Below are 22,827 nucleotides of genomic sequence, written 5' to 3'. Positions count from 1 at the left end.
TGCTCTCAGGTCAATGGGGAATATCTGAAGGCCTTCCAATTCTGGAGGATGCAGCCCAAAGGACTTTCCTCTGGGGTGGAGCTTGCTGCCCCCATATTCTACCATCTTTTCTTATGGTCTGTTTCCACCTCACAGGGGCAAGTTGTCATGGTGAGTGGTGATGTAGATGCCACAAGGCTGTGCCCAGAGAAGGTTTAGCACCTTAATAGCCTGAAACTTGATCTAGGCCCAGTAACTAAATCCTTAGAGGGAAAATGAAACTGGTGGACGCTGGGTTTCACCCAGGTATCACTGATAGGGAGGGCAAGGAAAGAGACTTAGGAGTCCAGAAAAGCCAGACTGGAAAAACAAGATTGATGTCGAGCATCCTCAACAAAAACAAATGACAAAAAAAAAAAAACAGACTCACCTACTCCAGAGGGGGCTTGACCGCATCTAAGGGGACTCCTCTCTGATCACAGGTACAACACAAAGACAGGCTCAGTGGCTTCAGGGGGAGCCTCAACCCCCGACCTCATCATTCCAGCGGAGATTCATTCTCCAGAGGGGACTGGAACCCTAGACTAGTCAACAGGGATTGCTCCTGTTCACCAGAGTGGCTGGGCTGTGCAATCCAGACGAGACTCGATCTCCAGAGGGGACTGGAACCCTGGACTAGTCAACGAGGATTGCTCCTGTTCACCAGAGTGGCTGGGCTGTGCAATCCAGACGAGACTCCATCTCCAGAGAGGACCTGAACCCCTGACTAGTCAACAGGGATTGCTCCCATTCACCAGAGCCAAGCATTGGCCCTTGCTGAGTGGCCAGGTCGTGCAGTCCTTCCACTCAGAGGGGACTCTCACTCCCCTGGGCCAGGCTACCCCCAGATGGGAGTCAAACCCTGAAGCCAGGCTTCAACAGGTAAACTTTGTGAGACAACGTAAATAGATCTTACAGCCATGCGTTGGGGTTGGCACCACTCACCTCCACTGAGAGATCCACAGAGCAAAGCGCTCAGTGTAGCTGCTGCTGGGTCTCCCGAGGGGGCAGCAACATCAAGCCAGCAGCATGAGCACCGCAAAGAGGCAAGCCCCAAGTCAAGCACCAATTTGTTACTGAAAGCAAAGTGGGTTCCCTCCTGGTGAGTTAAATCAGACTCTCCACCAGAAGTAGTAGTCTCACAAAGTAAGGTATATTTGCGGCAAATAGGAGACCATGAGGAATCATTTCCAGAGTCATAGTGTCCCCAAAGAAAGGGAAGGAGGGACATTTATTTCAGATGGGGAATGAATGTTCAAAAGGGAGAGGTGAGTATCCTCTTGCACAGGCGCAGATGGAAAACATGCTTCCACACACACTGCAGGTGATGGTAATAAGGCCTGAGCCGCTCCTGGAGAGATCTTAGCATTAAAAACAAGGCAAAGGTCATAGGTGTAGCTCTTGTGGCGAGGCCTGTTCTGGTCCCAGGAGGTTTGTGATGGCATCTCCTTAACATAACAAAAGGAAAAAAAATTTGGAAAAAGAGTTAAACGCTTCCAAACCCACTCTTGAGTTCCTCAGGACAGCTAGTCAGCGATAAGGGCAGGTCTATGTCAGTTCAGACAGAGTCTCTGTGAATTCAAGCGAGGACTTTGTGAGGTCAGAGGGCATCTTGTAAGGTCAGGGAAGGACTCTGTGAGGTCAGGGGAGGACTCTGTGAGGTCAGGGGAGGTATCTGTGAGGCCAGGGGCACTCTCCCTGAGTTCATGGGGGGTCTCTATGAGGTAAGTGGGTGTCTCTGTGAGGTAAGGGCAGGTCTCTGTGAGGTCAGATTGGGTCTCTGTGAGGTCAGAGGGGTTGCCTCTGACGTCATGGGAGGTCCATGTGGCCAGGGGAGGTCTCTGTGAGGTCTGATTGGGTCTGTCTGAAGTCAGGGGAGGCCTCTGTGAGGTCAGCAAGTGTCTCTATTAGGTCTCTGTGAGGTCAGAGAGGGTACTTGGGAGGTCAGGGGTGGTCTCTGTGAGGACAGATATTGTCTCTGTGTGATCATGGGCAGTCTCTCATTTCAGGGGAGGTCTCCGTGTGGTCATACAGGTCTCTGAGTTCAGGGTCATTTCTGTGGGGTCAGAGTTCTGTAGGGGAGGAAGACATTTCTTCTACCCACTCTGGGTCCTTCTGGCCAGACAACGAATTAAATTCACATGAGACAGAATAACAGGAGAAAATTAAACAAAGCTTTATAACAGTATACATGGGAGAGACCCAGAAAAACTGAGTAACTCGCCAAAATGGCTGAAGCCACCACCTTAAATACTGTCTTCAGTTAAAGACAAAGGAGGATGTTGGGGGTGGGGGGAGTCAGTTATGGGAGATTGCCAGAAAAGCACAGTAAACAAGAGTAAGTTTATATGCAGGTTTAAGTCCTTGCCTTCTGCATTGATAAGAGTTTCTAGAGATAATGTCATTCCCCCTTCTTCCTGGTACAGAGAGGGAGACACCTTTACAGATGGGTAAGTAAATTCTACTTTTCAGAGTTTCTTTCATGTCTGCAGTTTTTAAAAGTAACCAGCCCAAAATAATCCTCATGCCAAAGAGGCATATCTTGGTGTGGCCAATTCCAGTCCCCCACAGTTCTCTGTGTCTTCAAGGGAGATTCTGTGAGGTCAGGGAGCTCTCTGAGATCAGGGGAGGTCTCTGAGTTCAAGGGAGGCCTCTGTGAGGTGATGTGAGGTCTCTGAGGTCAGCAGAGGCCTGTGTGTTGTCAGAGGAGTTCTCCGTGAGGTCAGAGGAGGTATCTATGATATAAGGGGAGGTTTCTGTGAGGTCAGGGTAGGTCTCTGTGATGTAAGGGGATGTCTCTCTGAGGTGAGGGAGGTCTCTTGATGTCAGCTGTGGCTTCTGTGAGGTCAGCGAGTACTCTTTGGGGTCAGAGGTGGTCTCTGTGGGGTCATGGGAGGTCTCTGTGTTTCAGAAGGTGTCTTTGTGACGGCAAGGGAGGTATCTGTGACATCAGAGTGGGTATCTTCGAGGCCAGGGGAGGTGTCAATGAGGTGAGAGGGGCTTTGTGTGAGTCAGGGGGAGGTTTCTTTGTGGTCAGAGGGTGTGTCTGTGAAGTCAAGTAAGGTCTCTGTGAGGCCAGGAGAGGTCTCTGTGAAGTCAGGGACATCTCTGTGAGGTCAGAGGGGCTGTCTCTCAGGTAAGGGGAGGTCTGTGAGGAAAGGGAGGTGTCTGTGATGTCAGGCAAGGTCTCTGTGAGAGAGGGAGGTCTATCTGATGTCTGGGGAGGTTTCTGTGAGGTCAGGGAATGTCTCAGATGGCAGAGAGGTCTCTGTGAGATCAGGAGAGACCTCTGTGATTTCAAGGAGGTCTCTGTGAAGTCAGAGGTCTCTGTGAGATTAGATATTGTGACTGTGAGGTCAGAGAGCATTTTGTGATGTCAGGAGAGGTCTCTGTGAAGTCAGACAAGGTTCCGTGCGGTAAGGTCAGCCATCTGTGAGGTCATGGGAGGTCTCTGAGATCAAGGAGATCTCTGAGTTCAGGCAGGCCTCTGTGAGTTCAGGGTAGGTCTATGTGATGTCAGGGGAGGTCTCTCTGAGGTAAAAGTTGGTCTCTATAGGTCAGAGAAGGTCTCTGTGAGGTCAGAAGAGTGTCTTTCTGAGGTCAGGGAGGTCCTTGAGGACAGGGAGGTGTCTGTGATGTCAGGAAAGGTCTCTGTGAGAGAGGGGAGGTCTATCCGAGGTCAGGGGAGGTTTCTGTGAGATCGGGGGGTCTCTGAAATCAGGGAACATCTTGGAGTGCAGGGAGCCCTCTGTGTTTTCAGAGCAAGTCTCTGTAAGGTTGGAGAGATCTCTGTGAGGATAGAGGTGGTCTCTTTGAGGTCACTGGAGGTCTCTGTGAGGTCACATGAGGTCTCTGGGAGGTCAGAGTAGTCTCTGTGACATCACTGGTTGTCTCTGTGACCTTACAGAGGTCTCTTTGATGTCAGGGAGGTGTCTTTGAGATCAGAGAGGTCTCTTTGTGCTCACTAGATGTCTCTGAGTTCAGCGGAGGTCTCTGATGCCACTGAGGTCTCTGAGGTCAGGGAGGTCTCTGTGAGTTCAGGGGAGGTATCCGTGCAGTCAGGGGAGGGCTTTTAGATCAGGGAGTTCCCTTTTAGGTCAGGGGAGGTCTCTCTGAGGTCAATAGCAGTCTATCTGGGGCCAGCCCGGTGGTGCAGCAGTTAAGTTCACACATTCCGCTTCAGCGGCCTGGGGTTCGCTGTTTTGGATTCTGGGTGTAGACATGGCACCGCTTGGCAAGCCATGCTGTGGTAGGCATCCCACATATAAAGTAGAGGATGGGCACAGATGTTAGCTCAGGGCCAGTCTTCCTCAACAAAAGGAGGAGGATTGGCAGCAGATGTTAGCTCAGGGCTAATCTTCCTCAAAAAAATAAAAACATGGTCTATATGAGTTCACAGGAGGTCTCTGTTAGCTCAGAGGGCGTCACTGTGATGTGATGTGAGGTCTTTGTGTGGTCTGAGGGGGTCTCTCTGAGGTCAGGGGAGGTCTCTGAGGACAGAGAGGTCTCTGTGAGGTTTGGATAGGTCTCTCTGAGCTCAGGGGGCATCTCTCAGATTAGGGGAGGTCTCTGTGACGTCAGAAGGTCCCTCTCCCCACCACCGCCAAGAAAATCAACCTCCCTGTGGAGGCAGGGCATGGCTGGTATGGCCCGGATGAAGATGGTGCTACCTCCCATGTCAGACACATGACGTGCCCAGGGGCTCCCTCCCCCTGCAAGGCCAGTGACACCGCCCAGAAAACCTTCAGGACTCAGGGCCCTTTCCTCTGCCTTTGCCCCATTGACAGTCTTGGCCCCAGTGAGTGGGAAAGTTGGCCTCCTTTGGGTAAATCAGGCAAGCCCTGGGGTGGTTCTCTCCCTATGCCCCTCCTCTGTGGACTCAGGGAGTGGGCCAGGAGAGGGCCTCTCTCCGCCCTTTTTGTCAGGTATCTCCTCAGGGGAGCAGAAGGGCGGGGAGGCCGTGAGAAGCAGCTGAAGGAAATGAGAACCCGAGTTTACTGGCAGCTGCACGGGGCCTCTGCCAGAGGGCGCCCCCACACCACCAGGGCCCCCGGACCCAGCGCTAGGGAAGCGAGGCGGTCATGGTGAGGCCAGAGGCTGGCCTTTGCCCCCCCCCCCCACACCAACCTGCCCCGTGCATGCACAGTGGGAGGGATGAGTCCCAGGCCAGGGAGCAGGGCTCTCACCCCTGTCGCAGTCAGGGAGGCGGGAGGGCGCAGGTGTGCCTGCCCTCCTTTCCTCAGGTCCTTAAGGTTCCAGATACCTGGGTCGTAGGTGCCACAGCCAAATGTCTGGCTGCCCCCACAAGGTTTTCTCCCGCCACCACCCTACAAGGCACAGGGAAGGCCAGACAGGGCAGTGAAAGGCAGTTTCCCAGCATTATCTGTGGCCTCCAACCTGGACCTGGGTGCAGGGGGATAGGATCCGACGGAGAAGGTGGGGCAGGACAAAATCCGTGTGGAAGATCCCTGAGGGCCGCTCCAGGTGACGATGTCAGCCACCACCCATCTCTGGACCCTGAGGCAGCTCCCTCCCCCAGACGTGGCCAGAGGTGGCCCATTCCATGGGGCCACCACCCAGGGATCTCTGACTCTCCCAGGGCAGCCCAGGCAACTGTGGAACAACCCCCTCACCACACACATCCCTGAGGCCAAGGCCAAGACCAAGTCTGGCATCCTCCCTGGAGAGCTCGGGCAGGGCAGGCAAGGACCCAGATGTGGCGGGCAGCAGCTCCCAGGTCGGGCACACCAGAAGTTGGTCATCTTCTTTCTCTGACAGGGCTGATGACCCTTCCCAGAAAACTTTCTGGACCCGGGGCTCTTTCCTTCCTAGTAGTCCCACGGACAACGTCTTGGCCTGAGGGGCTGTGTTGGCTGGCCCTCTTTGGGAAAGTTGGCAAGCTATGGGATTCTCCTCTCCCTCTGCCCCAGAGTTGCATGCGGGTGGGTCCTGCCAGTGCAAGCGCTTACCTGGGGGGACGCCCCATCCGTTACCTAGGTGGCCAGTCTGCTGTGCCGCTCTTCTTTGCAAGGAGCTCCAGGCCTTCTGATAGACTAGGCACAGTCTTCCCTCCTCCTGGGGTAGAAATGTTCAAAGGTGAACAAGGGTCCACCTTTCCTCCGCCTGTTTCTCACCTCCCCTTCTCACCTTCTGCTCAGGTGGCTGCTGGCCTTCTCACAGGGGAGGCCTTCTGGCCCTGTTTTCCAACAATGACTGGGGGAGGACACCCAGGCTGTCTCTCTGCCAGCTGGCTCATTCCAGGCCTCAGTGACTGGTAGAAAAATCACGGCCCCACATCACAAATGAACCCTTTGACTCCAGGAGGAGGAAAGGCCCTGTCTATTCAGAAGTCCCAGAATGCCTTGCTCTGTAGTGTGGCACAGCAGACAGGCCACCTAGGGAGCAAATGGGAAGCCCCTGGTGCAAGCTTTTCCCTCAGCAGGACTCACCCTCAACTCCGGGCCTCAGAAAAGCCTGATTTCCTGCCACCTGGGGCACTAGCCTGGGCAGAAATTCTAGAATAAGGGCGGAGAGACACCCTCTCCTGGCTCTCTCCCTGAGTGCACAGCCACAGGGCAGAGTGGGGTGCACTCTGGCTTGCCTGCTTTCTTTCAGCTGTGTCTCATGCGCCCTTCACCCGTTCTGCTCAGGTCACTGCTGCCTCCTTGGAAGAGGTTTTCCAGTCCTGTTTGCTCACAACTGACCCAGGAGGACAACAAGACTCTCCCTGTGCCAGCTGGTTCACCCTAGTCCTCACTTATTGCTCAAAAAAACACATAGCCTCTCATCACGAATGAGCCTTTCTTCCCCAGGAGTTGGGAAGGCTGTGTCAAGTCACAAGGCTGAGAAAGGCTTGCCAAGGGAGTGTGGCAGCACAGGGATGCCACCCAGAGAATGAAGGGGACCCATGGGCACGCTGTCCCATCAGCGGTTCCCACCCTCCACTCTGGACTGAGGAAAGCCCACATTCCTGCTGCCTTCAGCACTCCCCTTGGGAGATACCTGACAAGAAGGGCCAAGAGAGGCCCTCTCCTGGCCCACTGCCTGAGTCCACAGAGGAGGGGCAGAGGGAGAGGACGACCCTAGGGCTTGCCTGATTTACCCAAAGGAGGCTGACTATCCCACTCACTTGGGCCAAGACTCTGTCAGTGGGGCAAAGGCAGAGGAAAGGGCCCTGAGTCCTGAAGGTTTTCTGGGAGATGTCATTGGCCCTATTGGGGGAGGAAGCCCCCTGGCATTTCATGTGCCCAACATGGGAGGTGGCACCCACTTCACCAGGATTTTTGCTGGCCATGCCCTGCCCCCTGAGGGAGGTTGACTATCTTGGCAGTGGCAGGTAGAGGGACACCAGCGGTAAGGGAGGCTTTCCATCATTTCCTGGGTTGCCCTGGGAGAAGCCCAGGTTGTGGAGCCAGGAAACAGGCTGCCTCTGGCCATGTCTCAGGGGAGGGACTGTCTTGTGATCCAGAAATTGTCAGTTGGCACGACCATCCATTGGAGCGTGACTCAGGGATCCTTATCACCCATACCTCAGTGGATTTCATCCTGCCCCATGCCCCCCTTCCCCATGAACCCAGGTCTGGTTCAGAGGCCACAGATGTGACCTGGGGACCCAGCTTTCACTGCCCTATCGGGCCTATGCTGAGATATTATGGGCGGTGGTGAGAGAAAGGGTGGGGCGGGGGGCGGTGGCTGCTTTGGTGGGGGTGTGGAGGCAGCCATGAACTAGACATCTGGCATCTCAGGGATCTGAAGAGAGTGTCATGGGCCACCCACACCATCCCCAAGTCCCCGACCTCTCCCAAAGTTCCTACTGACCGTGGGGTCACCCCTTTGGGAATCCTCTTGCCTTTATTAAACCCATCACTCCAACTACACATGCCTCGCAACTGGTGCCTGTGGCCTCACAGTGACCCTCATGATTGCTGAGCATCAGATCAGAGGGGCTCTGATGGTGTGGGGGCACACTCTTCCAGTGACCATTTGCTGGTGAAGGCTTGGTGGGTTCCCATTTCCCTCAGCTGTGCCTCACATCCCCTTCTACTTTTCTAAGGGCACCACTTGCATTGTTTGGTAGTGGTGGTTTTCTCACCCTCTTTGCCTGCAACAGGCCACAGCGGAGGTCAAGCTATCCCTCTGCCTGCTGGTTCATTCCAGGTCTCATTTGTTCTGAAAGACACTGCCTCTCATCACAAATGAATCTTTCGACACCCAGAGAAGGAAAGACTTTGTCAAGTCACAAGGCTGAGAACGGCTTGCCAAAGGAGTGTGGCCACACATGGCAGGCACCCTAGGGAACAGACAGGGAACTCATGAGTCATGCTCTTCCATCAGCAGGTACTGCCCTCAACTCTGAAGTCAGGAAAGCCATGCTCTCCTGTTCCCTAAGGCACTAATCTTGTGAAAAATCTGTGACTATGAGCTGATACTGGCCCTCCCCTGGCCCTCTCTGTGAGTGCACACATGCAGGGCAGTAGGAGAGGAGCACCCTACAGCTTGCCTGCTTTGTCAAAAGGAGACCAGCTGTCCCAGCCACCTGGGTCAAGTCATAAACGTCAATTATAAGACCCATTGGGAGATATGACAGATGCAGCTGTGGGAAGGGGACATATTGTTGTCCTGTGGGTTTGGGCCTTGGTCATCAGGCATGCTGAAAGGTCAGAGGGGCCTGAGACTATTTTGTGTGGTGAAACTGACCTGTAAAGCTGAGGAGAGTTGGGGCTGATTTGGGGAAGTTGGTTGAGTGCCCTTGAGGACCCCCTGCGGTGGGAGAACCTGGGCATGGGAGACTGTGTGAATAGGCTGCACTGGGAAGCACTGTGATAAGAAGGGATGTCTCTGATCACTGATCTGAGAGGTGACATATCCAGGTAAAGCTTGAGTCTGGGGGCCACCCCTCAAGACCATCATGTTTAGGAATTTGAGGTTCAGAGAGAGGCAAAGCTAAGTTTAAGTTCTGGGTCTGTCATTTTCTAGCGACATGATTTTGTCATTTTAATCAAGCTTTCTGAACCTAGCTCATCTCACTTATAAAATGAGTAACTTATCTATAACTAGCATGGTTATGGTAGAGAATAAAGAAGCAAATACATGTAAATCCCCATCACAGGGTTTCAATTAAAGTTATGAGAAATGTTTTCTCTTTTGGGGACATCCAGAGTCAAAATATTTTAAGCCATGCTTGTTCCTGATACATTATCAGTATTCATCCTTGCAGTAATTAATGATTAATATTGATTTAGGGCCAGCGCCGTGACCAAGTGGTTAAGTTTGTGTGCTCCACTTCAGCAGCCCAGGGTTTCACCAGTTTGGATCCTGGGCACAGACATGGCACCGCTCATCAAGCCATGCTGAGGCAGCATCCCACATAGCACATCCAAAGGCACTCACAAGGAAGGGACAGAGCAAAATGGCGGGGTGAGCTGACCCGGGATTCTCTCCCCTCCAAAATACAACAATGGATTGGAAAAACTGAATTTCAGAGAATAAATCTAAGGCCAACATGTTAGAGACCTACAATACCAAGAAGGCGGAGATCATAAACTTTGCTGACGGCCTCGGAGGCGCTGGAACTGGTAGGAGAGAATGTCGCTCCCCCCCTAGAGTCTGCGATCCCTGCTGCGTGGGTCCGGGAAGGAGCGGGGGAGGGGCCACGCGACAGGGGGATCATCTAGGACTCCTGCCACTGGTTCAGTGGAGACCCACTGATGGGGGAAAGCTTCCGTGTGCGGGGACCCCATAAACCCAGGGCCTCGGGAGATCAGAGAACAGAACTGATCTGAATCCAGATCGGTGCACGTGAATAGCAGCCCCTCCCTCCCGGGAAAGCGCACTGGGTGCTGCCATCTTGCCCAAAGGCGGAAAGCTCAGAACACGCGGCTCTCGACCCCCATCTAGTGCCGACAGGCTATAACTGCAACCGAATTCTACCACCATGCGAAAAAACCGCTCCTCTACCATCCAGCAATTTATAAAAGCCCCAGACCAGAAGGAAAACAATAAAGACATAGAATTAAGTCCTGAGGACTTGGCATTAGGTAAACTAAGTGATAATGAGTTCAGAGCAGCTATAATCAAAAAACTCAATGAGGTAGACAGAAAGATAGAGAAACAAGCCAATGAGTTCTGGAGTTATTTCACGAAAGAGATTGAAATCATAAAGAAGAATCAAACAGAATTACTAGAGATGAAAAACACAATGGACCAGATAAAAAAGAATACGGATTCCCTGAATGCCTGTGTAGACACCATAGAAGAGCAAATTAACATAATTGAAGATAGACAGGCTGAATGGCTCCAGACAGAGGAAGAAAGAGAACTAAGAATTAAACAAAATGAGGAAAATCTCTGAGAGATAGTGGATTCAATGAGGAGTAAGAATTTAAGGATCATAGGAATTCCCGAGAACATGGAAAAGGAAAATGGAGCAGAAAGCGTGCTTAATGAAATTATTGAAGAGAACTTCCCAAATCTAGGGATTGAGGGAGAAATGTGTGTAGAGGAAGCTTTCAGATCTCCTAGATTTGTCAATGTAAAAAGACCTACTGCAAGGCACATAGTAGTACAATTGGCAAGAAGGAAAGATAAAGAAAGAATACTCAGGGAAGTAAGAAAAAAGAAGAGAATAACCTATAAAGGAGCCCCTATCAGACTTTCAGCGGATTTCTCTACAGAAACCTTACAAGCTAGGAGAGAAAGGAGTGACATATTCAAAGCTTTAAAAGATAAAAATCTTCAGCCAAGAATACTCTATCCAGCAAGAATTTCCTTCAGATATGAGGGAGAAATTAAATCTTTTCCAGACAAACAAAAGTTAAGGGAATTTGTAACTAAAACCCCTCCACTACAAGAAATCCTCAAGAAGGCTCTCATACCTGAAAAAGGAAAAAAGGGAGATAGGGGTCACAATCCACAGACTAGGGAGACCGACAGATAGAACCAGAACAGGATAGCAAATATTCAACTATAGCATTAAGGTAAAGGTAAGGAAACTACCAAAGCAAGGACGAGCTTATCACTCTAACTGCAAATTGATAACATGAGTTGGAATAAGAAATGAAAATAATTATTTAGGAGGGGAAGAGCAAAGGCTCTAAATCAGTATTGGCCAAGTAAGTAAGAGACCAGCAGAGAATAGACTATATTATACACGAGATTCTAAATACAAACTTCAAGGTAGCCACTAAAATAAAGTACAGAACAGAGTCACAAATCATAAATAAGGAAAAATCTAAGAAACCCAGCATAAGAAATTGCAGTATTAAATGGCTAGGCTAAAGCACACAGGAAAAGAACAGCAGGAAAACAAAGGCACTCACAACTAGAATATATGACTATGTACTGGGGGGCTTTGGGGAGAAGAAGAAAAAGAAAACAAAAGAAGATTGGCAAGAGATGTTAGCTCAAGTGCCAGTCTTTTAAAACAATACTGACTTACGTAGTACTTTACAGTTTACAAATGCTGTCACATATGTAAGTTGTGAAGTGAAAAATGTTTCTGCCAATGATAATTACAAGGATGGAACTCTCGCTAACATTTCACTAATATATCTGCAGGAGTCAACTCAATTTCCCCCAAATTAAACTCCTGAACTCTGTTTGCTCAGCCTGTCTGCCCTGTGGAGACTATGGGACACAACTAGACTTGTGACGTGTGCACTCCTGCTTCTTTCCTGTGTGAGAGGTGTTAGTGCCTGACTTGTGTAATGAGAGTCACTGACCCTCCAACCAGACATGAGTCCTTAGATTGTTCCACTCACCATTAGAGGTCCCACAGTAGCCTGGCCACACGTCCAAGGCCATGGTGAGCAGAGCTAGGGCTGAATCTCTGATGTTGCCTAAATCCACATGTGGGGGAGCCAAGGGGACTGAAGGAAGGTGCATCTGAGGGTGGTGGCAGGGCACAGCAGGGAGGGTGGGGCCCTAAAGGGCTGCAGTGGGTGTTGGAGAAGGAATCCTGTGCACCTAGCCAAGAACTATTAACCCATAAGTTCCAGAGTGGCGTCCCTGCTGTGGAGACAAGAATCCCCATGTGACAATTGTGAGGGTTTCCTAGGATATGGTTTTAATCCCAGGAATTAAAAATTAAATAATAACTCTGAACAGGAAGTCTAATTAAAGTCTAAAACCCTATTATTATTCGGCGAGGGTTGCCTTAACCAAACATTGCAAACTGGGCTTAAATAATGGAAATGTATTTTCTCGCAATTCTGGAGGCTGAAAGTTGATCAAGGTCAGCAGGGTTGGTTTCCCCAGAGACCTCTCTCCTTGGCTTGCAGAGCTGTCTTCTCACCACGTCCTCACATGGTCTTTCCTTTGTGTGTCTTCCTCTTCTTATAAGGACACCAGTCCTATGGCTAGGGCCCCACCCAGAGGACCTCATTTAACATTCATTAGCTCTTTAAAGACCCTGTCTGTAAATACAGACACAGTGGGGCTTGGGACTTCAACATATGACTTGGGAGGACACAGTCCAGCCCATAACACCCCCCGATGCTCATTTTGTTATCTGTAAAGTGGGGATATTGCTATCTTCCTATGTGCAAAGTCACTGAAGCCTTACTTTTGATCCTGGGAGGGGAGAGGGCTCCCTGCTGGTCTTAGATCATGGGACATTCCTGTGGGTTGGTCTGGGTGGGGGCCACTCCCAGGTGAATATTCGGGGGTTAGTGCCTTGTGTATCCAGCAATACTCTCTATCTATCTGGTCTCTTGTTTTAAAGACTGGATTCTCATGACTTCCTTCTCTTTCATCAGCTTTATCTGCTTAGTTTTCAGACTGTTCCTGGATGAGACACAGAGGAGGACGGGCGGCAGCTGAGCTCCTGACAATGACACAGCAGGTGAGAAGGGACTTGCTCTCACTCCTGGATTGATCCCTCTTTTGCCAAGTGGTCGGGTTTCTCCTTCGGGCCTGGATCCTCTAAACACCCTGGGTAATATTGGTGTCCATTATGTTCACCACCCTGTTAGGCGTGCAGCAGGTGAGGGATGGGTGTGGAAATAATCTTCCCAGCATTCACACTCACTTGTTCTAGTCTCCATTGAGGCTGTGTCTTCACAGAAGAGATGGGAGAGTTTTTCTTCTCATCCAGCCCTTGAGCTCAGTGGAGAAATAATTCCCTCATTTACCATGTTAGTAGCTGCAATGGCCTTAGATATGTGTGAACACAGGCAATAGAGATGAGTGAGGGCAGAAGTTTCTAGACCAGTGAGGAGGTAGGTGTTTCATCAGATGAGTCCAGTGTCACAAGAGCTGGAGTGGAGGCTCTGCATCCCGGAGGGGGAGGGGGGGTGGGGGGAAGTGGATAGGACCAGAGAGAGAAATGAGGAACCACTTCTTTTTATGTTCCTCAATCTTGAACATATTAAAGTTTTTATAGACTGTATTTGAACACTTTGATTGTATCAAAAAAAGGATAAAATTCCCTTAACAAAGACAACTTAGTTTCCTCTCTTACTAACCTTGGCTTGAGTTTCAAAACCAAATGCAATATATGCATAATATTGTTTTCTTAATTATGACTGTATGTTCTGAAGAAGGAGTATAGTAGAATAAAATGCAGATTAGGAAGCTCCAAGCTCTCACTTTGCAGTAACATCAAACAAATAAACAAACAAACAATACAACCAGAACTTGAATCAGCTGGGGTTGTCAGCTTAGGGGACAAAGAAGTGGCAGCAATGGTCTTCCGGAATGTTTTTTGCTACCACCACTGCTGGGCCCCAGCAGGAGGACCAACTGGCCATCAGGGAGTGTGTGAGAGTGTGTGTGTGTTGTATGTGTCTTTCCCCTGCCTGCTGGGTGGGCCTGGACCTAATGAGAGGCTCTTCTGCCTGGGTTTTAACCATTGAAGTGCATCATAGCTCAACTCTGGGCCCTATTCTTTTATCTGTATGCTTTCATTGTTTTAAATAACCTCTGAGTGATCCAATACATTCCTAAGGCATTTATTATTATCTCAGTGCTTATAAATCCCAGATTTATCTCCACCCAGAATCACACATACAAGTGCCTGGTTGATCTACTGACTTGGATGCTATCTGGACATTACAGCCCAAGAACGATATGACACTGAAAGTTTGGTCAGCCTCACCTGGGCCGTGCCCCAGGCTTCCCCCCGAGTGGACTGTGCCACTGTTCACCTAGTGACCCTGCTCCTTCCAAACTCCGGAAGCGTGTCCTCATCCTGGATCTCCCCACGTCACACACAATCCATTGCCCAGTCCTGCCCATTCATCCTCTGAGTCTCCCAACACTTCTCTCCATTTCCACCCACCATTCCACTAACCCCCAACCATTTCTTTAGCCATTTGCTCTCTGAAGGACATCGTGTGGTTTCCAGCTTGGGGCAGAGTTGCTAACATCACTCATATCCAGGATTTGGCATGAACTTCAGTGTTTTGGGCCCAAGGGTGGGTTCCTCCAGATCACATTCATTCACATTCGCCCCCTAGAAGGACTCACAGGACTCCTCAAAGTTGGCTGACTTCCTGGAGGTTTCCTTGGTTTTCAGATTCCTTTTGAAATCAGGGCTAGGCATACAGCAACTCCTGTCTTTAGATTCCTTCAGGGATCAGGGCTAGGACTCCAGCAACTTTCTTGGGTTTTCAGAGGACATTTCGGAAATGGGATCCCAGTCATCTAAATGTTCTGAGGGAAACCCTCCTTCAGGGATTCCAGCTGGGTTTGTTTAAGAACTAGGGGCCTCTACATGCACATTTTTAACTAAGTGGGACAAACTGACCAAAAGCAGTTCAGAATTGCAATAGCCATTATGGAGGACGTTCAATCTCCCCAAACCAGCTTTTCTTAAAATCAAACTGGAAGACCATGGTTCTAAAATTAAGCAAAATAAATGGGAAGTCAATTTTCCTTGGTACCTGAAGGCTTCTGGATACCCACAAAGCTCTAAAATTCCTCACTACTAGATGTCTTGTCTAAATTAACAACTGAAAAACTGAGGGAGAACAAAATGGCTTCTGAAGCCTCCTGCTCCCTTCCCCCTTTCTGTCTCAGGTGCCATCTTGTTGTCTTCCCAGACTCCTTTGTCTCAGGCTCCACCCCAGATGCCACCTTCCTCTTTGCAAAAACCTGCCCCTTTAAAATCAGACCTCTGAGGATTCAAATGTTTAACTCCTTATTACTATTTCTAAGTTAACTGGAGCAAATAAAAACTAGAAGAAAAAGTTTAAATAGCAACTACCCTAGACTTTTGATAATAGACAAAATGACTCCAAAAGCAGCTCTAAAAGGATACAAATAAAAACTTTCAGTATGAGACTTCAGCCATCTCTGATCAACTAACTTTACCTTAGTCCATCTGCCAGAAATACAACTTGGATCCAACTATTCTTTTGAGACATATCTAAAATTTTTTAAACGAAAGCTATGAGATCTCCATTTATGTCTATGTGTCTATGTATGTATGATATAGAGATGTGATATTTTTCTACCTCCAAATGGTATTACTAGAATTGACTTGTAAAAAGCTCTATTTAATTGGCTTGAAATTAACTGCTTATAAATTAAGTATTCCTAAATCTCAGAAATATAATAGAAACTAACTCAAATGCTTTTCAAGTTTATGTGTTCTAGGATTAATCTTTAGTAAATAAAAGTTAGCTGAAGGTTGTTGGTATAAATAAAAAACAGGCATATCTCCAGAATTGTTAGTTGGGTGTGACACAAATGTGCAGCTTTTCTCTCTGCCTGGGTTCATGAGTCATGCAGGCTCATGCTGTCTGTGCTACAAAATTTGTCAGCTAGAAAGCAACAAGATGACAGTTGGCTATTTAACATCTACACCAAGCATGATTACTAAAAGCAAATAATTAAAATAAATGTAAATGAGATCAAAGTTTATACTAAGTTAAACTAAATAATGGATAGTCATTGAATCCCTAAATCATTTTTCAAACAAGATAAAATACTAAAACATTAATTACTGAAGAGAAGTTTATCTAATTTGGCTTCCTATTGCAGAAAACTAAAGATATTTGAGTCTATTAATGAACATATTTTATGCCAGGCTGAGAAATTTTCTATGAAACATGGCAATGTTTCTAGAAATTTATAAAAGGTATTTTAAGTTTGCCAAGCCATAAAATGCTAATATATTTCACAATTGCTTACTTCTTAATTTTTACCAGGAATTGTGGATTCTAAGGGTTAAGAATGCCAATATATGTAACTAAAGCTACAAGAAATACAAAGGAAAACATCCCTGTATGCAAGGGAAGTAGGATGTGTTTTCAGTAAAAGAAGGTATAAGGATTGGAAATGCATTTTATTGAGGGAAAAGAAAGTAATTTTATCTTAAATAGAAGCTGGTCATTTTGGAATGGGATAGAGGAAAACACAGGACAAAATCTAAATGTAAAGAGAAAGCTGTAGGTTTGTGGAAAAGAATATTGAGAAAAGAATTTTAATGTGTGGCCAAGCTGGCTAAGATTAAAATGAATTTCTTAAAATGAGTTTTAATACTAAAATAAGATGATGCAAAATTAAAACTTGGCCTTCTTTTCTATGGAAAGGACAAGGTTTTCTTGGGCTATTGGTCTGCTCTTGGTAACAGATTTGGAAAGCTTCTTTGCCTTTAAGTAATATGCCTAGAAAACAGAGATTTTATGTTTTACCAAAATGATTTCTTGTGCTTTTTAAAATTACGTCTCTAATTTCTTAGGAAAACTTGAGTGTTCTTAGTGTTGGAGTTGAGTTTTGCTTACAGCCATGTGACCTTTTGTATTTGCCTTTGAAACCTGTTGTCGTTACTTTGGTCAAATAGGTACTTATTATTTTATACTGATCTGTGATCCTATTTGGTCAAGTGTCTAAACCTTTTGATATTTTGACAAGCTTCCCAAAATACTCAAATTCTAAATGAACTTTTTTTCAGCCTGTATGTAACTGGGATTTTCCAAGTGGCACCTGGGACATCTCAAAAGATTTATTCCCTCTCCTTATAAAAAGAGACACTACACTAATTAGGTTTATTTGGTATGTCAAATTACATGAGAAACATGATCAAATAAGCAATAATAAGTCTTTTTAGGTTTATCGTATGGGTGAATGTTACTAAAGTGTTGTAGAAATTGTATATAATTCCTAAAAATCTGATATGCCCTAATATAATGTTATTAACTGTAATTCTAGTTACTGTCTAAAATGTGTGTCACAAAAATACCCAAATTTTCTTGTCAATTGTATTTACCGATTGCCTTTTTAAAAAGTCTTTTGTCAGTTACAGTCAGTTATTGTTTTACTCTGATGCTTTTACAAATATGTTCCATTTTCAAAGATATTCATGAAGAAGACTGACAAGTACCCTGGAACACAGGTTTTGATAACTGTAAGATCATAACTCTGAACTGGGTGGGAATTTCTGGGACTCGACTGGAAGACTGATTGCTTTGATGTTTTGTTTTCCAGAGGTAAAGGACCCCTTTTTCTCCTCTACTTTAAGCTATCTATAACCTACAGCATTTTGGTAAAGTGTATCTTTTCAACAAGGTTGAAACATTTATCTTTTTCCTCTTTGCCTGATTCCTCCAGAATTCATGAACTTTTAAGTGTTCTTTTTGTGATGGTATATGTATTTGCATGGGTTCAGTGAAGATCTGTTCTCCTTGTAACAAAACACAAGTGGAAATGTTGGTTACATTGCCAAAGTTTTGACTAGAATGTTATATTCAAGAAAGATGTACATAGACTCAGACCTGACTGACATCTTTAAGAAACTGCTTGAAAATCCAGCATAGTACCTTGCTGACAAAGTTACAGCAAAGAAATCTTTAAAAAGAGCTTACATTATCAATCATTATCCTTGTTGCATTTATATAAATAATCAGGCCAAGTTTAATACAAGTAAATTAGTTTTACTCTGCTTATCTTTAACAAAAGCCAGGCTAATTGTGGAGGAAGAAATTATGTTTTCACCTGTGTAGATAGTAAATTCTAGTCCTATTAATTGTCTTTAAGGTTTTGTTCTACCTGTAAGCTAAATTGGATCCTAAATTCTTCTAGTTTCCTTAAATGTCTGGATATAATACTCCAAAGTGATGTTCCCAATTTTAATGCCCTTGAGACTCTTAGGAGGGACTATACCAGGCCATCCTCACTACCAGATGGCATCCAAACTTCACGGACTCAAGACTTGGGTACACATCTCACTGCTGAAGAAGGCTCCACCTGACATCTGAGGCAGACAGCTTTCCCAAGATGACCAGACCACACCTGTATACCCTCATGCCACTGTTGTTTCTTATTTATTTTCTCCCTCTGTTTCCTGGAAGAACAATGCCCTTGTTCACATTTCCCAATCGCTTTCAAAAGAGGGAAACTTCTCTGATCACTGGATTTACCATCCAAAACCTCTATCTGTCCAAGACAGTAATGACCCCTTAGTTCACCCTATAAGTATTTTAACTGAGATTCCAGATGCTGCTGTTTGTCTAAATTGCTCTGCTGGTCCATTTTTCCAAGTCAGGGTGCTGTGCTCACCTAAATGTGCCCCTTACTTTAATCCAGCCTTGGGAGGAGAAAACAAGATGTTTTGAATATTTTTATGAAAAATTTTGCAGGACCATCAATGTAAGTTGGATCATTTGCATATTTCTTAACATGCCCGTGTATTTAAGCAACCTTTCAGTATCTAACAACATACTATCTGAGCCTTGGTTATATAATGCTAATTCCTCTATGTTGGTGAATGAGTCTGTAGATGATATCACTTATGCCATGACCTTATGTACACTCCCTGGTTTATGTCATCTGTGGAGGTTTCAGTAATGGCCTTTATGCTTGGACAACTCATTGCTTTGACAGCTGGAGAATACAAGGACAGTGTGCCCTTGCCATATTGACTGTCCTGTTCTCTCTGCAGAATGAATCAGAGGTCTCTCATTGGTCTCTCCCATTCAATCTCCATAGTTCCTTTAAATGAGAACTTCCAGGAGGTCTACATGACTGGGTTTGCCTCTGTGGGCAGAACTTTCTTCCCATGGAACAGAGTGAGTGCCAAAGAAAAAGTGACCAGGAATCTCTCCCTGATACTAGCAGAACTGGCTGATTCCACAGCCAAAGCAATTTCAGCTCAGCAAAGGTTGCTTAACTCATTGGCCAAGGTAGTTTTGGATAATCATATAGCACTTGATTATCTACTTTCTCAGCAAGGAGTTGTCTGTGCCGTGGTGAACACCTCCTGTTGCACTTGGATAAATGTCTCTGGAGAAGTAAAAACCCTATTACATAACATTAGAGAGCAAACACATTGGCTACAATGAATTTCACTTAATCCATTGTCTTTTGATCTGTTCAGCTGGCTGCCTTCAGGTCTTGGCTCCTGGTTTAGAACCATCCTGAAAACTAGGCTTAGTATTGCTCTTCATCTTGCTCTGTATACCTGTTGTGAAGTTCTGTACCCATTGCCTGTCTAACCTCTAAAAATGACATGCCTGATAAGGTGATGTTATCTCAGCCCTTTGAGATGAACTCCAATGCCTGTGACCTTGGAGAAATACAGACTTTAGATGAGAAATGCCTCAGAGTTCCCCCTCCTGACCTTCCTTGTTACTCAAATGTGGCCTAGTTTCCAATAACTATGCACTTTACCTCCAACATGGGACACGACAACCAGGAAAGGTTCTTCCTAGCACAGAGGGACAAAACCACTGCATGCAGAGAATGCAACTGTTGATGAGTGATGCTTTTGGAGAAAGATCTTGATCAAAACGGGAAATGCGGGAATTAATAAAGGAAACCTTAACTAAACTGGAGTCAGGAAGGCCTGAAGAGGGAGCTCTCATACATCTTCAACTGCTCCAAACAGGAAGAGACAGATGCCTGCATCTCTGACAGGAAGTAAAACTACTCTACTACTAAGGAAGACTCTGTCCCCACCCAGCAACAGCCCAACCAATGAGAAATGTCACAGTCCAGCCCATGAGAAGCTGGTGCTGCCCTGAACTGTTACTTTCCCCCAATGGACTTCTGTTCAGAAACCCCACTCCCACCCCCTTTTTCTCTATAAAAGCAAGTTCCCTTCCTTTGTTTTCCGGATTTGCCTATGGTTTGCCAAAGCATGCACATCCCAAATTGCAATTCTTTTCGCTATTATTGAGTAAATTGATTTTGAGGGTAAAATAACAAGTGAATTTGCTTTTTAAGTTGACAGATAATAAGAGAAATGGAAAAATCATTGTAGACCTGGAAATGACATGTTTCTGATTAAAAAGGAAATTCACATGTAAATGGTAAATTATCTAGAATTGAGAGCACACCATATGAACACATTTACAATACAAGAGAAGGTGATATGAGAGGAAAATTTATAGTTTCAGATGCTTTTTTGAGAATAATAAGAAATTTGAAATTTTAATAAACTAATTTCAACTCTAGAAACTGGGTAAACAAAAATGGGAACAAAAACAAAAGGTAGGATGAATTATTTAAAAAAATTTTAAACTATAAAATAGCTTAAATAAATAAAATAGTTTTAAAAACTTTTAAAAGGTGGAATAACTTTACAATGATAAAAACAGAAGTTGATTAAAATAGAAAACAAAAATTCAATCAATGAAAAGGAATCTGGTTAGCTGTAATGAAATACTTAATTAACAACAGTTGGGAAATTATAAACAAAAAGGAGAAAATAACAGAACTCCACCAAGCAATTTCACTTATAAACACATCCACATGATCTAAAACGTCAATAAATTGAATTGATAATTCCATGAAGTAGATGTTATTCCACAAGGTGTCAGCATTAATAAATCTGTCAACATAAAGTCACATGAATAGATTAATGAAAAAGTTCATATCAATTACTTATACAAAAGAAAAAGTTAGCAAACTGGTAGTAAGAGGAAATTTCTAGAAATTGATAGAAGATATCTTACCAGATTTCGAGAAGACATATCATCCTTTATAGTAAAATATTATAATTCTCTTTCCCTGACATTAGACTTTCCCTTCTCAAGAATGTCACCCTTTCCCCGCTTCACTCTAGCTCACTTGTCTCTTTCTCTGTGTCAAGGACAACCTCAACCCTAGCTGTCGTATGCCTCTGTTTCTCTCTCTATCCCCCCTTGGTGATTTCATCCAGGCCAAAGGCTTTCTGTATCACCTATTCTCTATGTCTAGTCCTCTGGTCCACTCTAAATGCCAGGCCCTGAAATCTTTCTGTCTGTTGGCTTCTGCCACCTCCGCACGGATGTGCATCAGGTGACTCCAACTTCACACGCCCCAAAGTGAATACCTGCTAATGCCCCGAACTGTTAGCACTCAATGTTCCCGCTACATATGCATGTCTAGTCGTGCTGTTATACAGTCAAAAACTAGGAATCATCATTGATTCCTCATCCGACATCTGATTACCAGCAAACCCCATCAGCTTTTCGTTTGAAATGTATCACGAAGTGTACCACTTCCCACCACCTCCACTGCTACCCTCCCAGGCCAAAGCTCCATAACATCTCATCTAGACCATGCAGCAGCTGGTTAATTAGCACGCCAGCTATCATTCTTCCTTTACAGTAGTCATAGGGACTTTTATAAAATGCTAATTGTACATGAAACTCCTTGTCAAAACCATCCAATATTTTCCACATTCTTGTAGAATAAATCCAGTAAGGGGGCCTCCACAGCCCTCTGGCTCTAGCTCCTGTATGTTTCTAAGGCTTCCTATCCACCCTTTTCTCACTTGAATATTCCTCATATTTCAAACTCCCAGAACATTATCAGGCACATTGTAGGTGCTCAATACATATTTCTTTTTTCTTAAAGATTGGTACCTGAGCTAACATCTGTTGCCAATCTTCTTTTTTTTGTTTGTTTCTTCTTCTCCCCAAAGTCCCCCAGTACATAGTTGTATATTCCAGTTGTAACACACTGCCTCAGCATGGCTTGATGAGTGGTGCTAAGTCCATGCCTAGGATCCAAACCAGTGAAACCCTGGGCCACCAAAGTGGAGCATGCAAACTTAACCACTCAGTGACCGGGCCATCGCCCACATGTTTTTTTGAATGATGTAATGTATGAGCTTTACATCCAGAAATGTGAAGAATAAAAAATGGCACCATTTTTATTCAATATAGTCCCAAAATAAATAGCCAGGGCAATAAATTAGAAAAATAAATGAGGCATAATTATTGTAAAGAGACAATGCTGCCTTTTTAAAGGTAATTTGATTATCTACATAAAAATCTGAGAAAATTCACTTGACAAAGTATTGTTACTAATAAGCATGTTAAAAGTGAGGCCTAATATAACATGATATGTAAGTCAATAGCTTTCCTCTGTACTAGTAGTGATTGCTTAGATAACAAACATGAAAAGGGGACTTATGTCCAAAATATACAAAGAACTCTTAAAACTCAACAAGAAAACAAACAACCTGATTAAAAAATAGCCCCCAAATCTGAACATGTATTTCACCAAAGAAGATATACAGATGGCAGATAAGCATATGAACAGATGGCTCAACATCATACACCAATAGGGAATTGAAAAGTCTAACAATGAGATACTGGTATACATCTATTAGAATAGCAAAAATCCAAAACAGTGACAACACCAAATGCTGGTGAGGATGTGGAACAACAGGAACTCTCACTCACTGCTGGTGTGAATGCAGAATGGTACAGCCACTTTACAAGACAGGTCACAGTTCTTATAAAACTCAACATACTCTTATCATATGATCCAGCAATCGTGCTCCTTGGTATTTACCCAAAGGAGTTGAAGACTTTTGTCCACACAAAAACCTGCACATCGGTGTTTAAAGCAGCTTTATTCATAATCACCAAAACT

General features: G+C 45.5%; 1 long non-coding RNA gene across 2 annotated transcripts in view; it reads right to left on the bottom strand.

Annotated features, from left to right (window-relative positions):
- Positions 1 to 1,152: 1,152 nt before the first annotated feature.
- The window catches only part of LOC111769936 (uncharacterized), a 40,776-nt gene continuing 19,101 nt past the window's right edge, over positions 1,153 to 22,827 (bottom strand). The window contains exons 1-3 of one of the 2 annotated variants that reach the window (XR_011430656.1): positions 8,111 to 8,308; positions 5,988 to 6,093; positions 1,153 to 1,466 (exon numbers count right to left, since the gene is read on the bottom strand). This is a non-coding gene — a long non-coding RNA (uncharacterized lncRNA). Of the gene's footprint in view, positions 1,467 to 5,987; positions 6,094 to 8,110; positions 8,309 to 22,827 lie in introns of those variants that run through there. The other variant, XR_011430655.1, reaches the window with a different exon arrangement.

This window comes from Equus caballus, chromosome 22, assembly GCF_041296265.1.
Source record: "Equus caballus isolate H_3958 breed thoroughbred chromosome 22, TB-T2T, whole genome shotgun sequence".
Lineage (NCBI taxonomy): Eukaryota > Metazoa > Chordata > Mammalia > Perissodactyla > Equidae > Equus > Equus caballus.
This window is presented reverse-complemented; position numbering and strand designations above follow the sequence as displayed.